Below are 26,391 nucleotides of genomic sequence, written 5' to 3'. Positions count from 1 at the left end.
TCACCTTAGAAGACTTTGATTGGTTACTATCGGCTATCCTTGATTTCTATTTGCTGATATGTTATGCTCTTTTGTTATTAGTAGAATGATACATTTTAATTATGAGTTTTTTGTGATTAGTTTTATGGAGTCTTTTATTTCTGTACTATTTCTAATTCCGGATAAGTTTTTAGATCATGTTGACAATATCACTCGAAAAGTGTTTTGTCTTGATTTAGTGAAGTCTAATTCTTACAATTTTTGATTTTGTGATGTCAACATGTTACACACAATGGGACATATATATTTTTGTATGACAATGCTTTTAGTAAAAATTTATATTAATTAATGTGATATATATGGCATTTGTTGTGAAACAGAGATTAAGATTATGGCCATTGCTAACGGTAATAGGTTTTAATAATGATATATGGTAAGTTAAGCTATTTATTGATTGCTTGTATAAACATTCAATAGCGATACATAGTTATGCTTTTGTACCTATTTTGGGACAGCACTGTGTAGTATGTTATGATTGGTCAGGGAAGTTAGCTAATGTAATTAATTATGCAGAGTTGATTTCTTGATGTCTTAATTGTTTCATCTTCTTCACTGGAGATTTCTCCAATCATTTCAACTATATAAAGACTGTGTTTGAAGCACTTTCCTGAATGGTCTGAAGAAGCAACTTTATGTTGTGAAAGCACTCACCTTTTATTTTTTAACCTTTTACTTTATTAAAGCTTTCCATTTCCTCGCAGTGTGGTATTGGATGTTATTGGTGACTACAATAATCCTATATCCTCTTACTCAAACTTTCCAACCGTCCTCTCACTCAACTTATCACTAATCATCTATTTCAATGAGTACCACAACCAATATATGACTCATCCACTTTTTGTGCTGGCACTTCTAACTATTTTTCTGGTGTTTTACCTCAACTATGTTTTCTTATATTATTCCTACTGCACACTGCTGTATAACTATCACTTCCACCAGCATGTTTCTTAAATGCTTTTTTCTTGAGTTTTCCTTTTCTTTCCCTCCACTTTTTGACTTTAAACCATCGCTGTACTCCTATATTAAACTTCATCCATGAGTGAAATGATTTTTTTATCTGTTGATATGTTCTGTCTGTTATAAAATGATTTTTGTTTTACCATGTGTTATATTTGTATTCATTCTGTTAAATTGTTTAAAGTCATTGTAACTTTTCTTATCTGCTTTTTGTATCTTTTATACGTATATTTATACTCTGAACATTTCTCTCTGGGCTTCCAATGAAAAAGGTCAGCTTATGCTCAAATGGACAAGCCAGGTAAACAAATACTATACAATAAATAAATAAAATAAATATTTAGATTTATATTTTTTAGCTTAGATTTTCACTGTTTGCTGGAGAAAAGATAGATTGTAGACAGGCAAACTCAATCCCGCCAAAGGGGCCAAGCCAACTATAAACTCATATAACTATAGCCAAGACAACCTGGAGCTGTATCAGAAACCATCCAGTATTCTTCTTTTTTTTTATGCAACTGCTTGGTGAGACAAGATTTGTTTCAATTTATTTTTTATGTTTTACTTCCAATTTTTACTGCTATAATGAGATGTGAATAAGAGCAATTGTGAACAATGTAAAGGTCATCTATCATTTTAGTGTGATTGACAGAACTGATATGATAGGTCAAAATTACTAATTTAGGAATTATTTCTTCTTGTTCAAGGTTAGCTCATTGTACTTAATTTAATCTGTTTGCATATTGTTTGTGTGATTTCCCCACACAATTTGATTTACATTACTAACTGCTTTATTGTCTTTGAATTCTGTGGTAATTGATTTCATTTTTTTCTTTTACAATTCTTTCCTTTAATTGTTTGTAGCAGAGAATGGATTCCATGCATGAGTATGCCATTAATAAAGTGCTGCTGCATAAATATCTTGTCCATTGTACTAAATGCCGTGTATATATGTCTCCCTCTACTCATCCCTCATTAGGCCAATCATCGAGTACAATGGCTTATTTGGCATGTACCTCATTAGACACCTGCAACAATTGGACAGGCCACAAAAGTACCTCACAAAGAGGATCCTAGGCCTTAAACACTTGTCCTATATGGACAGACTCAGAAAACTCCAACTATTCTCTGTCTCATATCGCTTACTTAGAGGCAATCTCTGCTTGACTTACAAAGCCATAGGTTCATAGGTTCATAGGTTGGTACTAGGCTATTGGCCCTAGGGCCTATACAAGCCTAGCCTTAGCAATTCCCTGGATATTTCTTCCCACAATATTTACTTCCCTGGACCCCTGTCTAGCAGAGTGAGTGACGTGATCCCCAGGGTGAATTTCCCATCTCCTATCCAATTGTCAAGGCTCTTTTTGAAGAGAGCCAAGGAGGCGCTCTGCTTAACATGTATGGGCAGTCTATTCCAGAGTATGGGAGTCTCTGGGTCAGGCACCTATCCCTCCAGCATGTTTTGTTCATTGTAATGACAAGGTTTAGATCCCTGGAGCGTGTGGCTCTGAGGGATTGGGATTTCTTTAAGTGGAGCATGTCTAACCCAGCTCTGTTAGAAATGCTACATCTAAAGAAATCCCAATCCCTCTGCACCACACGCTCCAGAGACCTCAACCTCATTACCTCAATCAACAGAACAAGCTGGAGGGACAGGTTCATAACCCAGAGACTGCCCATGCTATGGAATAAACTTTCCATACATGTCAAACAGAACACCTCACTGACCCTCTTCAAGAGAACTCTTGATGAGTGGATAGGAAATAGAAAATTCACCCTGGGGATCACTCCAGTGGCTCTACTCGACAGAGACACTGGGAACTGAAGTCAGGTGGCATGATGCCAGGGTAATCCTATGGGCTAGGCTTGTAAAGGCTCCAGGGCCATTTGCCTAGTATACACCTAGGAACCTATGTATAAAGGTAGCACTTGATAACATTGGAAGCCTGTGCTCCTCATGTTAGATTTTGGAAGATTTGCTTACTATTATTAATAGTTAATCTAGACTTACTAAGTTGATTACACTTTTGCAACTGGCACAACTTGGAAAACTAATGTTACATATATTAATGACTGGGCTGATAAGGCAAATAATATTAGGCAAAGTGCAAATAGAACATACTTATTAAAGAAAGTCTCCTCTTTCAGTAAGGATCACTCATCCCTTATTAAGCATGGTACTACTGAGGACAACTTTGGAATTTAGAATACAAGTATTCAGCAATATGAGAAGTCAGAGAATGTAGAAGAAAATAAAGAAATGGATACATTCACAGCAAATGACTAGGAAGAAATATAAATTGATTAATTTCTAAATGCAAAAAGAACATATCCTAAAAAGGATGTTGCTTTTTATGTAACAAACGGATCACAGGAAATAATAACATTGTTCAATTACAAAGCATTCAGAAAATGACATCATTTTCATCCAGAGAAGTTAGAAAACAGAGGCCAGGGGAATATTAAAAGGAGAACAGCATGACTGAACTTAGAAGGATTAAAGAACATTACGATAAGAAGGAAATGCAAAGGGCTGATGTTGAGAATATTGTTCAGACTGTGGAAATACAAAGATAGCTAAATGTAAATTGTATGCCTGTAAATGAAATAAGTGATGAAAACACTGAGAGTAATAAGAGTAATGGTGATGAAGATCATTCTTTTGCAGCACCTAGAAGAGCAGACACTACTGAATTAGTAGTGGGAGATTCTTCAGATCTGGTCAGACATAATATACTAGTAACTGAAGATTCAGTTATTAGAGGCACTGATACTTAGATTTGCAGAGGGGAGAAAGAACATCAGATAGTGTTATGCTTGTCAGAAGCCAAAATACAACATGCAAGCAGGGTCTTAGAATACCTTAATGTAAGGAAGTATGGAACCGCTTTTACTCACATCAGTTCAAATTATGTCATCTTTAAGGATTCATTGACTATTAGTAGAGAACTCGTAGCTCCCTTAGATAATATTACTTGTACAGGTGTTAAGACATATTTATCACAAACCACACATGAAAAGGCAAGCCAATGTGAAAGAAACGTTTTTTAGATAAATATGCTCATGAGAAAGTGGCTCATTTTAAAAAGTCCAAACAAAAGCTAGCTCAGGCAGATCCACAGTAAAACTATAATTTATTGAACTTTAATAAACACAAAATAAAAAAGATACGAGCTTTCATTCACTTCTTATGAACTTCATCAGATAATCCTATATATGTTTTCCCTGTTTAAATACACTCAAAAACAACCCTATTGGTCAATCCACTTATACTCCCTCCCTTAAAGCATCACATTCCTTTATCCAATATTCACCATACAAAAATATCTAAAATATATAAATATAGCATATAAAGTATAAAAAAATACATAACACCAATATAGAAACACACAACTCACATTTAATAACAGGCCTAAAAATCAAAATAGCTGGAAAGAAAGTCATAGAAATACTTAATTACTTATAAATACTAGAATATTTAAAAATTTTAAATGTTTAAAATGTTTAATACTTAAACGTACAGCAACTGATATTCACGGATGGTCTACTATCCAACTACTAAATAGCCTTGACTCTGCTTAGCTTCCAAGATGAAATGAGAACAAGTAGTGTCAGGTTAATCTGGTTAGTAGCTGCATGAAAAATATAAACATATACATATACTCTATATAAGGGTTCTTAAGGTAATGGTATATAAATAACAAATAAGTAAGTATGAAACTAGTTAAAATAAAAATTAAAAATTAAATAAAATTATTCCCTCTATTGGTTCAGTGCTTTAAGCTTTATAATACAAGCAATAAAAAATATATTCATTGAGTCCAGGCCATCTACAAGCATCCAATACCATTTGCCATGACATTTCCTTCTTCTCTAGTAGTAGGCTACTAGGTCCACCCCGTAGTCTAAACTGACCTGATCAATAACTACATATTTAAAATGGTGTCCTGGATAATCACAAAAATGTTTAGCAAGGGCATTTGTCATAACACATGTTTTAATATTATACTCATGTTTATAAATACATTCTTTCACTTTGCAGTCCATCTTCTCTACATAAAAACAGGAGAGTCAGACCTCCCTGGTAAACAAATGTAAAATAAATAAATAAAAAATTTAAAAAGTGGAAATGTGTATAGAATCCAAGTCTAATTTTTGGATACAGTTGTATTTCAACAAGATGGAGTCTACTTTTCAAGACAAGGGAAGATAGTTTTTGCACAAGATATATTGCAATATTTATAAACACTAGACAGGATTTTGGCTAGTCAGAAATTTAACAGTTCACATATAACAAAACTTGATTTATCATCACTGGTTGTTAATGCTAAGAGCATTAGTAATAAACATTTGTTTTTAATTTGAAAATTTCCTATGTTTACATAAGATCATTATTGCTATTGTTTGTAAATCATGGCTAATGAACAATGACTGCGAGCCAGTTATGTCAGAGTATAAATGTTTTTATAACAGACTTTCTAACACAAATTCTGTTTTTTGTTATTGTTATGAGACCTGTGATTATGACGTGTTAAATGATAGCACCAATACTGTAGATTGTGTTATTGTGACAATAAAGACAACCCTGGAGCATATAATAAATAATGGAGTGTAGAGACCCCCAAGCGTCTATATTATATAATCAAACCTTTAAAAATCGACACCATATGATTGAATTTTCAAAAGTTTGAAAATGTAATAAAAAAAATAAACCAAAGAAAAAACCTACCTGAATGGTTTAAGCAGGGGGCAACCCCCCTGCACCCCCACACTCCCCACTCTTTAAATATACCTGCTCCAAGATCACACTGCAGTGCAGAAAAGGGAAGTCTTCCTATTCAGCACTGTATGGAGATTTCCACTGAAATGTTCGAACTTCTAAAGGCTCGATCATATGGTGTCGACCATATGACATTCGAACTTTTAAGAGTTCTGCAATGTGATATAGACCCGACCACCAAAGTCTAGGGCTGATAACCTAGAGAAATTCATAATTTCTTGCATGAAACACAGGAGGGAAAAATAATAGTAGGAGGCAATTTAACTTTACCAGGAATATTCTTTTTAAAATCACGTTTTTTTTAAATCACTTTAAAATTAAGTATTAAAAATGATACCTTATTATAGCTGTTTCCTGTATGCAAGTACTTCTTTCTCTCTCTCTCTCTCTCTCTCTCTCTCTCTCTCTCTTCCTAAATAAATCTTGATTGTTGCACGGGAATTAAAGTGCATAGCATAATTTTTCTTTGATAATTTGGTATAACTCGTAATCTAAAACTAACACTAATTAAGCTAAGTGTCTCCAACTTGTAGTAGTGCCACTGACCTCTTATAGCTCTTGATAACTGATTATCTTTTGACTTCTTTCAGCGTCAGCTTTCTGTGTTTCTGCCCTTTAAATCTTTTTTTGTCTTATAGTTATCTAATCCTTGTACACTTTGCTCAGTCAACTATTGAGTTTTTGCAAGAATCCTCCCCCTTCCCAATGTCCTCTCTGATTATACTTGGCATCTTAGTGGTTGTGGGTGCCATTTTTAAAATCATGATGCTATGCTCTCAATAGCAGCTCCTGGCCCTTTGAGTATCGTGCGCTTGCAATGTAAGTCTTATCCATTAAAAATGTATTTAAAATAAATTGCTAGTCTTTGTCAGACCTTATACAATGAATTGCATTTGTATTTCTACTACAGACTGTGGTTTATATTAATAGACCATGTGCTTTAAGTTCCTATGAGATATGCTACTGATTTTCACATCATGGCAGTTATAATACTGTAAGTATTCAAGGTTCAGTTCTCCTTTATGTATTACTAACTTAATCCTACATCTTGAAGTTGACCTAATCAGTCTCTGTGTGTTTAAATTCCTTGTTGGTTTACTATTTACAATCTCTGCCTCCGAAGCTACATTTTAACTAAGCGACTGTGTGTTTTGGTTCTGCAAAGTGGGTTTGGCTTGCTATGTGTGCTACATCTACATTTATTATATTGTATACAGTCTATATTTCTTCCCTTTCAATTTTGTACTTTTAGAAGTGCTGCCAGTGCTGTGATTCCTATTAATGCAAATGAAACAATATGCGTATTAGACTTTTGCTCACAATATACAAGCTGTGCAGTCACAAAATAACTTCTTATTTCAAGCACTGTTAGGAATGCTACAAGATTATGGCTAATGATAGATGTCTCGTAATGTTTAATGTGTTTTATCTAATATGTTTGCATTATGAATGTTTAATTGTGCTATATTGCTAATTGCTTGCTGTTAACTTCTTTACTTTATTCAGCATTCTTACTTAGTTTATTTTCTATCTGCTCTTGTCTTGCTTTATTCTTTGGTTGAAATTAAGACCTTTTCTTTATCTCTTTCTCTCTCTTCTATTGTTTCTTCTTTTCTTAGCTCTCCACGCACTATTTTACTAATTATCACTTGCTAACCCACTTACTCCATATTTGCAACTTATATACTTTTGCTTTTTTTTTTTCACTCACCTTACAGCCGGTAAAAGGATTACTCCCTCTTCTAGGAACGCCTGCCTTGCAATCCATCTACTAGCCACCCAAGTGTTATTCCAAGCAGTTTATATATTAATTTCTGCTCAATGTACATTGCTCTCTTTCTTTTGCTGCTTCGGTGTATTTATTATGTGAATTTATTTTAGATGGGTAGTGGCTTGCACACTTACTCTTGTAGGCTCCCCCCTCTCATTTTCCCAGTCCCATTTTACCTTAATGTAGCAGCTTTCCATATGCAAGTACTACTCTCTCTCTTCCTAAATAAATTTTGATTGCTGCATGGGAATTAAAGTACATAGCATACATTTTCTTTGATAATTTGATATAACTCATAATCTTAAAATAACAGCTAATTAAATTATTAGGTGTCTCCCACGTTTAGTAGTTGGACTCACCTCTTATAGCGCTTGATAACTGGTTGTCTTTTGTCCTCTTTCAGTGTTGGCTTCATGTGTTTCTGCCTGCTCCAGTCACCCTTGCTATACTTGGACTCACTCCACTCAACTACTCTACCCCCATTACCAACCCCCCTCTCCTGACTTTTATACCTAACAGGCCACTCCCATACTCACTATCATCCATCTGCAGCTCAGCAGCTCTTTCACTCCAATCTCATTTACATCTATACCCACTCTCCTGTCTCACACATTATTTCTCGTCTCTTCAGACCAAACCCACCAATCATTCTCCTACTTCAAATACACCAGCCATAAACAAAATATTACCAAACCCTGCCCACTCCTGTAACATAACTATAAAGGATCCCACCATTTCCCCTTCCTCTCCACAGAACGGAATGCTGTCCTTACCCTGTATAATAGTCATAACCCTCACAATTACAGCACACGTACCCATCACATCATCATCCCAAAGTGCCTAACAAAATCCCCTACCTGCCCAAGTCCTACACAGGAAAAAACAGCTTTACTACTAATATCACTATCAATTTATAAACTTTCAAATTTCGACCTTACCTCATTCATAGTATCCCTGTACCAATTAAATGCCCACATTTCCACAAAATACAACAATTGTATATCAAAATACCTGAAAACTATCATGCAAATAGCATCCCTAATCATACTCACTGGTAACGTACATCCAAATCCCTGTCTTACATATAACAGGAACACCCCCATCAACCAGACAACTAAGAATCTAAACTTCTCCAGAAAACCCACAGACCTCTTAATACTTAACATCAACATAAGAAGCATACTGGATAAAATATCAGAATTACATGCCACACTAGCCCTATACTCCCCTGATATAGTTCTTCTTACAAAGACTTGGCTAAAACCACAAATCAACGATAATGAATTTGTTCCCCCTGGGTATAACATTCTTAGACAAGACAGGAAATCCAAAACAGGGGGAGGTATTGCACTACTCTTCAAAAATAACCTGACCATTGATATAACAGACAACTGCCCAAATATTTCAATAATGCAGAAACAATATTCACCATACTAAAAATCAATTCAAAAAAGCACCTACATATAATATGTACCTATATACCCCCAGGTAACAACATTAATACAATAGAATCCCTCCCAGACTGGGCATCCCAAAATCTCCTCAAAGAAGCAATCATACTGGGCTACTTAAATATCAAATGGTCCTTCTGTGACTCAATCCACCCCACCAACCACATCAACCTACAGGCTTCACTCAGTTAACCAAAACCACAACCTGAGTAGATAAAACATCTAAAATGGAATCCATCCTGGATTGGCTCCTCACTAACCAGCCAACTCAGTCCTACCTCTCCAGTTCCCCACCAGACACCCTCAGTGATCACCTCCCCACCTTTGTAATAAGACACCAAGTAAATCCCATAAAGAGTACCATCCTCCAACATATTCAGTATACTAAGAATTTCAAATCCTAAGACTTTATATCTGCACTAAATCAATGCAATTGGAGACCACTCTCAGTTCTCTCCCTGGATAGTGCTTTAGATTACTTCAGCAATACTTTCCTTAACATTCTAAATCACCTCGCCCCCATCAGAACTATTAGAACAAAATCTAACTATGCCCCTTGGCTTACCAAATATACCCGACTACTTCTAAAACAAAGGTATAAAGCATAGGACTTATGATATCATGATAAAACAAAAACTAACAGACAGGCATATCTGTAATTAAGGAACAAAGCCAAAAAACAAATTGGGATAGACAAAAAAAAAAAAAAAAACACTATACTGACATCCAGTCAAAACACAAAACAAACCCAGAAAAATTCTTGGCTGCCATCAATAAAATCCTGCAACCAGGAAAAAACTGTTCACCTCCCCTAACATCAATGCCACCACCAATAATATTTCCACTCAATTCAAACAATACTTCACCAAATCCATATCCCTCACTAACAATGGTTCTCTTGCTTCACATCCAATCCTATCATCCTCACCTGTAGACCAAAACTGCTTCTCCTTACAAACTGTCCCTACTAACATAATATACAAATATCTGAATGCACTTAAGCCCACAACTCTGTCTGCTGATAAATTCACTGCAGAATACCTAAAGATCACAGCCAAAGCTGTCTCATATCCTGTCTCCCTGTTCTTTGTCAGAATAATGCATCCCATCACTGCGGAAAATTTCATATATAATACCACTTCACAAAGGGAGGTAGCTCAAGGGAACTATCTAACTACTGATCTATTGCCATTCTATCTCCCCTGTCAAAAATCCTTGAAAAATGCATACTTTCATAAATAATTAACTACCTCCTTACTAATAAACTGTTGATCAATACCCAACATGGATTCCGTCCCAATCATAGTATTACCACAGCCCTTATTAGCTTTACCAATACTGTAAATTAAAACCAGAACAATGGCAACCTTGTCTCCACTGTCTTCCTAGATCTCTCCAAAACCTTCAACACAGTTTACCATGCCAAACTCCTTACTGCACTCTGTGGGCATAATCTAAGCCACTCCACTCTGGTTTCAGGACTATCTATCTAATTGCCAACAGGCAGTAAAATGGCAAAATTCCTTATCTTCCCTACTACCAATAACCATAGGCATCCCCCAAAGATCCATCATCGGTCCTCTCCCCTTTACCATATTTACCAATAAACTTCACAAAGCTACCCTCAATGCCACCCTGGTCCAGTACTCTGATGAATCCACCTTAATCTGTTCCACCCCATTACTCCCTCTACTCCAGAAAATGACACAAGAATCCTTTGCAACTGTTGAAACCTGGTTAGCCAACTCTCTACTAATACTGAACCCTCAAAAAAACAGCTAATGATATTCCATTCCATAAAAGCTATAGACCCCATTCCTCCTTTCACAATATACTCAGCTAATAACACCCCTATCACACCTGTCCCACACACCAAACTACTAGGAGTTATCATAGATAACAACATGAAATTCAATTTGCATATTGCCATACAATAAAAAAGTCCATAAAAACTCAGAACCTATATAAATGCAAAAAGTGCCACACCAATAACAGTAAAGCCACCATAGCAAGAACCCACTTAGTCTCCACACTTCTCTATGCCTCCCCAATACTAATCAACCTAAAGAAATTAGACTTAACCAAACTAAATACTTGTTAGAATAAAATAACAAAGTTTGCAACTGACTCACCCTTCAGGACACATCACTGTCTAGCATGCAAGCAACTATCCTGGCTAAAATTACCAAACCTGCTCACTTTTAACCAACTTACTACAGCCCACCAAATCCTATATAATCCTGAAAAAAACTCCTGCACTACAAGGTCTACTGAATATCTATTCTAACAAACATATACTAAGATCCACTAACAAAGCATTAGTGAACATAACCAAAAGTAAAAATAGCTCCTGGGACTCCCTCTTCTCTACTTCTATCTGAAAAACATGGAATGCTATCCCCCTAAATATCAGGACCACAGAAAACATAAATACCTTAAAAAACACTTCTCTGGTTCTATTTAAATATATATTAGATATGTAGCTGTTCAGAACATGGGTAGCACCCCCATAGTGGAGCTTTAAGACTCTCTCTACATAATAGTACTCAAATATGCTCTTTCACTATCAACCCTCTAGTGCCACCCACCATTACATAATACAAGCTCTCCTACTACAACTGTAGAATGATATAATCCTACCTCGACAGTGCAATCTTCTCCCACTGTGTATTAACATAGACTGTTTGCATTGTATCATTTATCGTCATTCTTCATATTTCTTTGTTTATTTTTTTCTTCTGAAAGCAATTAAAAAATGTACAAACTCAAAACTTCCTATTTATTACCATGTGTAAGCATATAACAGCTCCTATCTTTTGTTCTGTAATTTAATAACTTGCATTTATTGTATTTATTTTACTACTCGTTCCAACCATATAACTGAATGTATCACCCAGCTATTGTAGCTGTTCTATTTTATTGTATGTTATCCTATATGTGATGATTTTACTGGGTTAGCATACAATAGTTCTTTTCTTTTGCTCTGTACTTAAATAACTTGTTGTTTATTGCATTTACTGTGGAGCATTTCTCCTTGGGCCTCCACTGAAAATGGGTTTCTTGCCCAGTTGGACTGTTCCAGGAATCAAATGTAAACTAAAATAAATAAATAATACTGGAATAATACTGATTCTATAACACTGGTATGGCAATACTTTCAACATATGTTCTAGAATAACATTGGTAGTAGGTTGTAAACAAACCCAACAGGGAACAGAACATATGGGACACTGTTTGTGTTCCTAAAGAGCTTATAGTTACTTTATGTCAAGTTTTGCCATCTTTGATATGCAGTGATTATGATGATATAAAGGTTAAACTACTTCCAGATAAGTCTTCCAGGCTGGAAGCTAAACCAATGATCCACTTGAAAATGCACATTTTAGTCGGAAAGTTTGTGTGTTTATAATAAATGTTATTATTCATTGCACTCCTTGGAGCTAAGTGCATTTTGGTATTAACTGAAGTCTCTCATTAATGTAGATTGAAGATTTACTAATACTAATACTGGAAATAACCACCTATGTTGGATAATAAAATGATGTTGCTTCTCCTGAATGTATCTAAAAAGCTGGAAGTTAAATACAGTGTGGACAATAAACCATCATTTGACATGTGAGTGCCTTCCTGTCAGAAGTTTTGGGGAAGTGCTCTTTCACCATGAGCAGTGTTTGCAAAGTAATCTCAAATATTTATTTTTGGGGAAGTTTTTCATATACATCCTATATTTAAAGGTAACTATAGTTATTCATGTGAACTAGTAAACTGAATTTTGTTCTAAAAGTATATAGGCTGGGGTGATGTAATGCAGTACAATAATTTCAACTGTATGTATTGATTTGTGCTTATATTTTCTCTGTTTTTGATTGTGTGTCTGAATGTACTTATCTTGTAAGTTATCCTTTACATTGTTGTAAAGTAGAAAACTGTATTCTCACCTTTCCTTCTCTCTTTAACTCTCTAGCTGACAACTTATCATGCTGTCCTTCATAAATAAATGCACACACACACACACACACACACACACACACACACACACACACACACACACACACACACACACACACACACACACACACATACACGCACGCACACACACCCCTGGTCATTAGGATTTTCTCTGCCTGGCTAAAGCAAAACCTTCTCTACTGGAAACAAAGCAGATGAAAATGTAGATTGCTATGCTATACTTACAGTTTCTTAACTACAGCCCTCAAATGCATGGTTTATATCCTTAAAGAGAAACAACAAGGGCCTGGTTCCCAAACCCCAAAGCTCGTGGTCCATTTTTTTTTTTTTTTTTGCCTAAGTTAGTGAAATCCAATTTTGAGCACACAACTGACTGCTTATTACTTATGACCCTGTTACAATCCTCTACATCATTTTCACTTCATGTTTTTATTATTGCGGCTTCCATTGTATCCTTACACCTAACCCAATAGTCCTGCTTGAGGCCCTCTATTAGCCCACCTTCCTACTTTCACTTTTGATCCATCCTCCTTTCCTACTCTTCTCCACATCTACAGAGCCATGTTTTATTCAGAATTTTTTTCCAAATTTTATTTTGAGTAGGGTGTGCCTATAGCAGTTTTCTTCTCCAGTTTTCCTCATGCCCATCATTATTTTATCCATGCCTTTGATAACTTCTAATCCCTTTACATTAATATCACATTTAATAGCGTGTATACTCTGCTTTATTAAGTGATAAAATCTGTTACAAATATTTGTGTTTTTGGTGGTTACAAAGCGGATCAGAGAAGTTTACCTTTCTATCCTGTTAACAAATACTATCTGCAGTCATTTCTCCTGCTCTTTTATTTATTAATATCATCCAGTACCTCATAAGTTTACTGCCCTCTAGCTACTCCCAGTCTCACCCTACTGCTGTATATCATTATCTTGTTATTCTCTGTTACACGTCAATTCACTATCAGACAGTTATCGCAGTTAACAGTCTCAGTCTGCTCTCAGCGAAGAAGACTTCTGGAAGTTTATCTTTCTCTCTTCTAACAGTCATTTTTCATTGTTAGACCCGTTTCCATTTACTTCAACATACTAATACCCAGTACTTAGTATTTCATTCCTCCATCTATTCTCAGTCCTACTCAGATTGACCTGTCATGTTTTTTTTCTGATGTAATGACAACCTCTATCATTGTATGCCTTCTTTTAATTCCATCTTTTCTCTGATTTATCCCGATTTTCCTTATATTTCCTTCTAGCGAGACAAGCTCCTTAAACTAATTGTATTTTACTCTTACATCCACTTCAAATTCACAGAATATTTCTATTCCCTTTAGAATGCTTACCCACTCACACATTTTAATTTACTCGACCCAAATCCTTTTCTGTCTTACTCCTTTAGGTATCTCCTTCCTTCCTTCCTTTCCTAGACCTGACCATACTAGTTCACATAAACTTTCTGCTCTGCCTTCATCAACCCCCTCTGCTAACACTCTCTGCTAACAGCACTGAGCTCACATTATACAGCCAAATTCTGACCACCTTTCTTTCAGTTCACATAATCAGGAAGACATTGAATTAAAACCATATTAAGATCTATGACTTGTCTTCCCAATAATACTTTTAACACATTCTTTACTTTCGGTGCAAAAAAGAGAAGTTCCCTGGCAATTAACTGCTTGGGAATAACATAGGAAATATTCAACAGTCACCAAAAATCCCAGCGGAAACACAGCAGAGGTGTATAAGCAATAAAATACTTTCCTTTCAGTAGGCTCTGCCTCAGGCATGATTTGCTACTGGCATACTGAAAGGAAAGCATTTATATTGCTTCTATACCTCTGCTCCATTTCCGCTGGGATTTGTGGTGACTGTTGACATTCTTTACTGTATCATTTCATTGAACAGCATGTGGTAAGTGTTAAGATCTGTCACAAATATTTGTGTTTCTGGGGACTACAAAGCAGATCTAAAAATTGTTTCTGTATGTAGTAGAGTCATCAATAACAGAATTAAATCAATGGAAGCTTGGATCACTCTCTAGAAATCATATCCTTTCTATCGTAGAGGCCTGGCTCCCACAGAATCAATTGCCTTGGTTCTAAAATAGGAGGATGATCTTTAGTATTGATGAGAAAAAAACATTTCAAACCACCACCATTTCTTTCTCTGACAAAGTCAATGACTACAAATCTAACTGGCCTGCAAACAAAATTACTTTAGGTGGCAAAACAAATATATTCATTACTTGTATCTACCCCCACACCCCCTGCTAACTATATATTCCAACTCTGAGATTGCACTACAGTGAGGAAAGGGATGAATGTCCCAATCTGCACTGTACCATGATCTCTAGCCCGTCAACTTCATATCAGTGAATGCAGAGTGGCATTTGCTGATACGAACTACCGATGGTCAGCAATATGGCAATCGGCCATCTGCTGTCAAATATCCCATCTGCAGAGCATCTGCTTTCAGGATTTTGATAGTAAACCATAAATATCTATAGATATCTCTATCTATATCTATACCTGTCTAGCTATCCATATATCTAACTATCTAATCTATCTATCTACTTATCTATCTATCTATAACCAGGTGATCTCATCTTGAACTGATTAGGCCCCTGCTAGAGTAAAGAATATCAGATCACCTCCTTTTTAATCTAACACAACTTACAAATTCTCCTGCTAACTCCTCCTCTGAGGACTCCTGCTTAGAATGCCTTAATAATTCTCCTGGCAGAGATGTTCTTAGTGCAGTTGTATTTTCAAACTCCCTCAATGGTTATTGTTTCCTCATTCCTCTATGAATGAATGAATGAATGAATAAGGAATTTTGCTGTAACTGACTTTTGTGCCTTTCTTCCTCATAAATTATACTTTACTTAATCACTTTCTTTAAGCTGGCTGTTAACCAAATTGAAGCACTTATACAAAATAAGGAGGTGTATTTCCATGAAATATAGAGTTCTGAAAGCCATTGAATGGAGATAATAGCTACAAGGAAGTGTGTTTTCCAAGGAACAAACCACTCAGTTCATAAGATAGGCATGGCAACTTAACAAGCCTGAGTTTCATATCCCAGGGCAGAGGCAGATACTTCACAAGAAGACAGAAATTAAGGATCGCGTTCAGTAATTACACTACCTGCCTGCACTGGGCTGTCATCTTTTTCATCATAATTGTATTATAAAATGGCCAAACTGTGCATCTTCGTGGTAGAACCACTAAAGCCTGAGTCATAAAGAAATCTCAGATAGACCAAAAATGTGAGAATTCAAATAATTAGAAATAAAAGTTTATCTTAGAAATTGAATAGATAATATTTGCCACTTGGCTTTGCAAGTGGTTTGACTAGTGAGTTGCTTCTGTCCCCCAAGACCTCCAAAATATCTCTGGGACAATTTGGTGGTTAGATGAAGAATACTGCAACATCTATGTTTTTAGGTGGAGGGTGCATCTGACTAGAATGTAGAAGCATTTCCTGCAGATTGATAACCAGCAAAATGTAGTCCTTCACACAAATTCACAGGGCACCTTTTATTCAAAACTTTGATCTTGATACCAAAATGGCATTCTAATCCATTAGTCCTTTCCAGACTAGAAACTTGCTGTATACAAAGATGTAGGAATACATCTCAAATACATTATATTATGCCTTGCATTTGCTACCTATCAGCAATGTTTGATTCCACATATGGAAGAACATGATTCAAGAGCATTTATATTTTGCCTTGTGTTTGGTAGCAATTACTAATGGTTGTTTTCTCTTGATTTATGTATGCTTACCTGGACGGAGCTTGAAAATTGTTGCAGATGTATCAGTGCTCTATACCAGTTACAGTGGATATAAAAAGTGTATACACCCCTGTTAAAACGACAGTTTTTTGTGATATAAAAAAATGAAACCACTATAAATCATTTCTAAACTTTTCCCACCTTTAATGTGACCTATAACCTGTACAATTCAATTGAAAAACAAACAAATCTCTTATGAGAAAAATATGAAAAATAAAAAACGTACAATAAGCTGGTTGCATCAGTGTGCACACCCTTAAGCTAATACTTTGTTGAAGCACCTTTTGATTTAATTACAGCATTCAGTCTTCTTGGGTGCACACCTGCCATCAATTAAAGAGACTCTGATTAACCCTAAATAAAGTTCAGCTGTCCTGGTAGGATTTTCCTGACATTTACTCAGTTGACTGCTATAGCAAAAGCCATAGTTCACAGAGAGCTTACAAAGCATCAAAAGGCTCTCATTGTTGAAAGGTATCAGTCAGAAGAAGGGTACAAAACATTTCCACAGCATTGGATATACCATGGAACACAGTGAAAGCAGTTATCAAAAAGTGGAGAAAATATGGGACAACAGTGACATTGCAAAGAACTGGGCATCCCTCCATAATTGATAAAAAGACAAGAAATAAAATGGTCAGGGAGGCTGCCAGGAGGTCTACAGCAACACCAAAGAGGTTGCAGGAATTTATGGCAAGTACTGGTTGTGTATTACATGTGACAACAATCTCCCGTATTCTCCATATGTCTGGGCTATGGGGTATGGTTGGAAGATGAAAGCCTTTTCTCACACAGAAAAATATCCAGGCCTGGCTATACTTTGCAAAACAATAAATAGTCTCCCAGAAACATGTGGGAAAATGTGTTAAGGTCTAATGAGACCAAGGTTGAACTTTCTGGCTACAATGCCAAAAGGTACATTTGGCACAAGAACAACACTTCGCATCACCAAAAAAACACCATCCCCATGGTGAAGCATGGTGGTGGCAGTATCATGCTTTGGGGTTGCTTTTCTTCAACTAGAACTGGGGCTTTAGTCAAGGTAGAGGGAATTATGAACAGTTCCAGATACCAGTCACTTTTGGCCCAAAACCTTCAGGTGTCTGCTAGAAAGCTGAAGATGAAGAGGAATTTCACCTTTCAACACGATAATGACGCCAAGCATACATCCAAATCAACAAAATAATGGCTTCAAGAAAATTTAAAGTTTTGGAATGGCCCAGCCAGAGCCCAGACCTAAATCCAATAGAAAATCTGTGGGGTGACCTGAAGAGGGTGGTGCACAAGAGATCCGCTTGCAATCTGACAGATTTGGAAGGCATTTGCAAGGAAGAGTGGGCAAATATTGTCAAGTCAAGATGTGCCATGCTGATAGACTCCTACCCAAGAAGACTGAATGCTGTAATTAAATCAAAAGGTGCTTCAACAAAGTATTAGTTTAAGGGTGTGCACACTTATGCAACCAACTTATTCCACGTATTATTATTTTTTTTATATTTTACCCCTAACAGATTTGTTTGTTTTTCAATTGAATTGTACAGGTTATAGGTCACATTAAAGGTGGGAAAAGTTTTGAAATGATTTATTGTAGTCTCATTTTATATATCACAAAAACCTGGCATTTTAGCAGGGGTGTGTATACATTTTATATCCACTGTATGAAATGAAATAAAAATAATCATCTGTAACTCTACTAACTTAGAAGGTACAACACACATTACCCAAAAAGCACCCCTGCCCCACCCCTCTATCCAATTTTACTGGTTCTGATATCACCTCATTTGCTGCACCTTACCTCTGAGGCCTCATAGAGTTGCAACGCACCTATCAGAAGACCCTGTCCTTAGTCCACAAAAATTATAAATCTGAACGAAAATGTCTACTCTCTCATGTCACAGCAGTTTTATGTTGAACAGTACTACCCCTGCTTTGACCAGACACTAATCTATGCCTAGTCCACAAACTCAAGCAGCGGACACTGGTTATCCAGTGATCTGGGAAAACTTCCTTTTATGAAATCCACTTTATCTTTTATTACCAAAACTGGCAAAAACCTCCTTAAATTTTTTTATAACAAAACTGTGGCAATGACATATTTTACCAGCTGGCAGAATTTATGTGTAATGTCACATAATGTAAATGCAACTATGGAATGTAATGACTTTGTACTGATAATCTCTAGTAAAATAATGTCAAATCCATTTCCTTCATTTTCTATGTACAACCAACATTCTTTTTTTTTTTCTCTCTGTCTCGGTTTAAATGCCATCTAAGCATACTATATGGATTTACTAATGCCTAAAACTTTTCTTGTAGGAAACAGTATGCATGGATAATAGACTAGTACTCAGAGACATACTCAGGAAGTGTATTCAGTGGTATGGCATAAAGAGATAAAGTCCTGATGATGGTTAGGTGATCTAAGTCAGAGGTGCTGGTAGGAGGGATGAGTGTGCCTATCCTGGGGAGATAAGGGAGATGTATGTGTCTGGACATGCTAAATAGTTTGATTTCCCTGATGAAAATCAGGTAAACAACCATGAAGTCATGCTGAGCATGGGTGGGGCATCCCACTGATATCTGACCTTTACAGAAGTGGTGGGGATTCAGTGCTGCATACCCACTGCATGTCTTGCCATCGGGAATGTTGCTGGACACCTGCAAAAGGTGGGGAAAAAGTAGATTCCCCCCACAGTAGCAATATGTCACTGTCCCGGGTACCTAACTCTCCTTGATTGCCTTAACCCTTACCAAAGAAAGTCTGGGGGCATTAAAGGAGAAGTAGGTAGACCTGCAGAATGAGGAGAGGCACTGGGGTCAGCTGATAATTAGCTATATGGAGACAAAGTGGGGTCAAAAAAGATAATATACTAGGAAATTATACTGTTCAGTTTATAAGGCACCTCTGTAGACCTGTTGTTGAAGGGTAGGTGATAAATACAGAATAAGCACAGACTTTAGATGCCCCAACATCTTTTATCAGAAGAAAGAGTATAAGCCAGCAGAGGATAACACAAGGATAATGTAACTATGAAGTGCAGTAATACCAGTCACAAAACTCTCTACATATACAAAGGATCCCATAAAAGAAACCATGTACTCTGTCAGTTAATGCACATGGTAGAATGTAAGGGGATGCAGGTAAGACAGCTAGGGAAAGCAAAATGTTATGTGCTACAGGTATCTTATGTTACAAAAAACAAAAACAGAAAGAAAGAAAAGTACTGCTCTCCAGGAGAATCATATTGTTCCACATGGAAGGAATATGTATGAGAAATAGACTCACTTTGAGTTATAGATATAGCTCACTGTATACTCATCATCGCAGTTCAGTTATAGACAGGGGTCCTAACCTGAAGTTTAATGTAGTAGAGGTCATATCATTTATTTAATGAACTTGTGGCACAGCTGTTCCCAAAATCATTCAAGGGCACATAAATGTGCTTTTAATGTGTATCTATGCTTGTATGTATATATGTCTATATTTACTTATGAATCTATATCTGTATAATATCAATATATATATATATATATATATATATATATATATATATATATATATATATATATATATATATATATATATATATATGTACACACACACACACACACACACACTATATATATATATATATATATATATATATATATATATCTTGAAAGTTGTACCCCACTATAGGACTTCCTAAATATGTGCTATGACTTTCCCAAAGCATTTGTTTGAAAACCCCCAAGGTTTGTATATTTTTGTCTATGCTTAAAGCACACTGTAGTTTACCGAACGACTACCAATTTCTTTGGCAGATGAATTTCTAACTATATGAAGGCAGATGCCAAGGGCAGACCCTTTCATATTTTACCAGAAAATATCATGGTAAACTTACATATCCTAAATAAATCAGTAGCTGGGATCCATAGATGTTAAGTGCAACACAGAACACATTAACACAGGTAACAATAGCAAACGGCTTGAACAATTCAAATATGGCTGCAGAATGTGAAAAATAGTATGTTATACAGTACATGAAAATTATCAAATAATGATAAGCAAAAGATAAATCCTATGCAAATGAGGCCCTCTGATTATGTAAATGAAGACAACAAACATGGATGATTGATACAAAAATGTATAGAGCAAGTGCTCTGCTCCACAGTGAAAACTATTCTGAACATTGAGCAGTTTTAATGCACACCATGAATATGACAGTGAGCAGACACAGCTATATTTGAAAAACACATTTTAGTGTCTGTCTTTGGATCCAGTGGCTGCAGATCCACATGTTCCAATCATCTATGCCATCTCAAAAGGTACAGGCAATGCCTTAATTACCGCTATGTAACAGAACAACAGACAGTAGGCCAATAACAGCAGCTGAATTGTGTTGCTCACAAATGGAATCAAAGGCATTGTATGGAATGCCCATCCCATAATGTAGTGTTAACATGCACCTTTCTTTGACCAACAGGGGATATGTTGATAATATCATGGGTGTCAGCCTCATACATTCTATTTTGGTATTATGCTGCACCATGTGGAGGAGCATATTTCATTTTCCAGGAATTTAGAGGAAAGAACCACCACTATGTGGGCTTTTCACAGCATTGCTCACATCCATGAAGTCTTGGAGGTACAGACTACACAAGCATTTCCATTTTGTCTCCACCTGGTCATCAGGGACTGAGATGTAGCAATAAGAAGGGCTTCCTTTCCATCAAATGCCAGGTAGTCTGTAATGTCCAGGGCATTATGCATAACTGTTTCCAAGTGCCACTATGCCAGTTTATATGATTCACACATATAAAACATGTCTGACCTATACCCTTAATATTTGCAGGGGGACTTCCTACAAAGCCAGCTATTCATTAGGTGCACACAGATGTGGGTTGCATAGTCCAGTATTCACACATACCACACAAGCAGGAAGCAGGACATATTATACATGGTGCAACTGTTATGAGTTGCAGGAGATGCTGAATATACTCTGGAGCAATGGATGATGACCTTGCATGCAACCACAGAAAATGGCAGAGAATGCACACAACATCACCCACACAGAAACACATAATGTCATTGAGCTTGTGTTTAGATAACTGTAAGGACACTTTGGCTGAATGGACGCATGAGGCAGGGAGCTGCAATATGCACCAAGCAGCTTCAGTAAAATCTATATAGTGTTTTCCATACTGTATAATATGGTACTGCATAAACAGCTCAAGCAACATATCTCAGTAGGATTAGCATCACTGAGACAGCAGGATCTAGAGTCTGGGGGTGAGAAGGCAGCAGTAGTATCACATATGAGGTGTAGACAGGGGCAAAACCATGACATAGATAGCAGAAAATAAAGTGATGAATGCATTATCACACTATGCAAGGCAGTACATGAACATAACCTTATCCATGCAGTTTAGGGATGGGCAGGGTGCAGTCATCATCACTTGCACTGGTGGTTGAGAGGACACATCAGTAGCTGATGGCAGCACTGTAATATGGGGTAGGGTCATCAGAACTGAATTTGGTAGTCACTTACTCTGCTTGTAGGTTGTAGGGGTTGAACTGCTGTGTCAAGACCATTGCTAATGTTAATTTTGGTAGTCTGCAGTCTTGGGGATTGAAGAGCTATGTGACAGGGAAGGTGTAAAATTTTGGAAGTGAGTTCACTCAGCCTTATGGGGCAACTCACATCAAGCAGCTGTAGAGCCTCATTGTTCATGACCTGCTAATGGCTACATGTTGAGATGGCTTTCCATGTGCCTACATGGTATTTAAGTGGCTGAACTACAGGAATGCTTATGAGTTACTGGTGACAGGTTCCAGGTGTTAACCTCAAAGAGCATCACAGCCCATGATCTTGCTACTACTTACAGCTGTAAGTGGCCAGCTGTGTCAGTAGTGGCATGTTTTTGGGTGCAGATGTAGCATGTGCCTGGCCACCATACACCTAGACCCTCTCTCAGCTAGGCACCTTATGGTCTGTAGTATTATACTGGTGGGCACTTACCACATGTCTCATTGAAACACACATAGAGTCCACGTGCAACCATACACCTGAACAGGAACAAAAGCTTCTATTCATTATAATCCATATGATTCTACTGGTGTTAGACGTCAGCATCAAGCCAAGAATCATACTCACAATCTCCACAGTGCTGTTGATAACTGCTATCTGTGCCTGGATCATAGGTATGCATCACAGCATGGAGATTATACTAATGAGTTAGATTAGTGCTGCTATCCCTGAATCACATCCCTAACACCATGCATTTTCCAGCCTATCTGGTGCTTGGAACAGCTGTGCATAACCATGTGGCAAGTATGCTTGTGCACATAGCCTGCATGGCCATGCACTATGAAAGCTTAGTAACAAACTGTTGCTGTACTAAAACACACTTCATGTGATGTCCGAATGTACATCCATGTATTTGGGGCTACCACTTTACTCCTTGTGGGAACATGTGTAGTTATCATTGCTTTATCATGTGGTATGGACTACAGAGCTGCTGCTTGGTGTGTTAGGAAAAGCAAAATGTTCTTGTCCATACTGCACAGGGGGTTTTCAAAGCATCTGCTGGAGAGATATGATGGTTCCCTGTGGAAGGTGAATGCTTGCCATGAGGTTGTCAGAATGATGAGTGGCACTCTAGTGCTGGCTCTGATGCAGTGACCTGTGGTACTGCCACACTAACCTACTTTATTAATCAGAGAAAGAGATTAGACAGAGAGAGCACCAGACCTGTATTGTATGCTTTTTTTTTCTTCCTATTATTCAATTTCATACTTGTGTACTTAAGTGTGTAGACTTTCTTTTAGAGCAACTGAGAAATGCAAGTTGAATATGGCAGTATGTGTCAGGAAGTGTCATTGGCTCTCCCAGCAGCTGGATATGTATGTCATATGTGGCACATAGAAGTGTACTTGCCATAGTATATGTGTACCATGTTATCTTTTGCTAATACTTCTAGATGTCTGGATGTTGTACAGGTGGGGGAGTTGCAGTAGTCCCATCACTGTGAATCAGCTGATTCCTCTGGTGCTCAGTTGCCAGTGGTCACCATGTCTGCCTCAAAATGGGAGGAAGGATGTCATCCTGCTGAAGTTGACCTGGAGGGATCACTGGTCAGTTCTCAGTGCATTTTTAAGAGAGAGGGACATAAGGTCCTCTTCTGACACTGGTTTAGAGGGTCACCTACCATCACATGATGTTAGTCATGGAAGCTGGCATCATTCAAAGTGTACCAATAGCTGGATGCCCATATCAGCACAGTAGAGAACCTCTTGTCATGACTAATTTAGTTTTGCAGTGGAGGCAACTGATGGTTGGGTGCTGCGCTTCGGACCAATCTGATATCAGACTATGGTCCTTGCCCAATTCCCATGCAGGTATTCCTCTCACTTTTGGGCCATTCCCCATACCTTCTGCTTTGTCTATTCCACAAGGAGCCTTATTTTGTTTATTAGATAGGCTATCAATGCTTATAACATCAAACCAAAACAAATAGCTTGTGACAAGTCATGGCAGCTAGACTTGGAGAAAAGTGAGAAAGTGCGTGTTGTGTTTTTCACATTCTCCATCTGTTCTGACTTTGTGTGATCTAAGTGTTTGGTGTGTGTGTGTATATCTATCTATATATATATATATATATATATATATATATATATATATATCTATATGGGTCCTAGTAAGAATGTCGAAAGTACAGTTCACCGAACTGACTTTAGCGAATGTGCATAACATCAATATGCACTTTCGCTAAAGGAGACTTAAAAGAGAGAAAACATGCTGTTTGCATGTTTTGGTAGTTGTACATCAACATATACTGTTGTTGTACAGCTAACAAACTTGTTGTGGAGATCACGGTACAGTGGGGATGAGGGAATATTCCCTTTTCCCCATTGTAGTGGGATTTTGAAGTTAGAATATTAAATTGGGGGTGGCTGGGAGGTGCAGGGGGGGCTTGGCCCCCTGCAAAATACTGTTTAGAGGTTATTATTTTGATTTTTGCCTGTTATGAAAACCGGCTTTTGCAAAAGTGCACTTTCAATATAATGCACTTTGGCTTTTATGGGGTTCGATGTTGTTAGATCGATGTTGTGTGCTTTTGAACAACATAGACCCATATATGTGTGTGTGTGTGTGTGTGTGTGTGTGTGTGTGTGTGTGTGTGTGTGTGTGTGTGTGTGTGTGTGTGTGTGTGTGTGTGTGTGTGTGTGTGTGTGTGTGTTTGTGTGTGTGTGTGTCTCTGTAAAACAAAGAGTAAAAAGGACACACAGACAAACAAATTATTAAAAATCTACAAGACAAACCTAGGCAAGCTCGAGTTTTCATTGTGCAATACCTTAAACCTCCTGTAATAGAGGCCTGTGGTATAAATTAAAATGACCCATTAAGGACATCAAGGGATTCAGCAATATGTCTTTTTAATGTCCATGACTTTTTAATTTTTCTTTTTAAGTCTTTGTGGATATATTCAGGATAATAAAGCCAAAATCCACTAGCTGTGGACATGTATGTTTCAGCCTTCTTATGATCTCATCAGTACATCATAAGTGGAATGTTTGGCTATATATGGACCTCTATTACAGGAGGTTTAAGGTATCACACAGTGAAAACTCTAGCTTAGCTAGGTTTTTTCTGTAGTTTTTACTAACTGCTCAGTCTGAGTGACCTTTTTACTCTTTGGTTTGGATGTTAGTTGAGATATTTTGCAGACACTTTAATAGTTATGGACATCAGCTGGGTTGTGGTCCCCGTGTTTCTAAATCACGAGGTCATAAGAAGGCTGAAAAGTGCATGTTCACAGCTAGTGAGGTTTAGCTTTATTTGCCTGAATGTATCCACAAAGACTTAAAAAGAAAAAGTAAAAGTCATGGATATCCAAAAGCCATATTGCTAAAACACTTGATGTCCTTAAGTAGTCATTTGCATATATCCCTTGGGCCCATATTACAGGAGGTTTAAGGTACCACACAGTGAAAACTCTGGCTTGGCTATGTTTTTCCTGCAGTTATCTCTCTCTCTCTCTCTCTCTCTCTCTCTCTATATATATATATATATATATATATATATATATATATATATATATACATATATATATATGTATATATATATAGTTCTTGCCCCTATTTGATGGGGGGGGGGGTACAGAAGCCAAAAAAAGTTGGCATGCTTTGCAACTGTCATGTCACTATTTTGATTGCTTGTTGGTGACCACCCAAGGTTTTAGATGTTTTAGGATGAAAATGATCATGCCTTGATTTAATGAGATCCATCATATGTCAGTCTGTCTGTCCACTGTTGTTTATACCGTTTGTGTGAGTTTACCTGTCTCTGTGTTATCTGTATATTCCTGTAAACTTCTCATCTCCCTCTGTCCATTCCCTTTCCATTTCTTTTTACTTGTTTCACCTGCATGTCTTCTTTGTGTATTAAAGAAATGCACTACAAACCTTTTAACACAAGGACATGTTTAAGAAACATCATTTATAAAAAAGAACTTTTCAAATTCCAAGGCATTCATCAAATGTAAAATTAAAAAAAATTGTTTAAGATAAAAAAATCAACCACATTTTATCTATCGACTTGCTTTAAAACATATATATATATATATATATATATATATATATATATA

The sequence above is a fragment of the Protopterus annectens genome, chromosome 3.part0 (assembly GCF_019279795.1).
Source record: "Protopterus annectens isolate FY-2018-M chromosome 3.part0, PAN1.0, whole genome shotgun sequence".
NCBI classification, from domain to species: domain Eukaryota; kingdom Metazoa; phylum Chordata; order Ceratodontiformes; family Protopteridae; genus Protopterus; species Protopterus annectens.
This window is presented reverse-complemented; position numbering follows the sequence as displayed.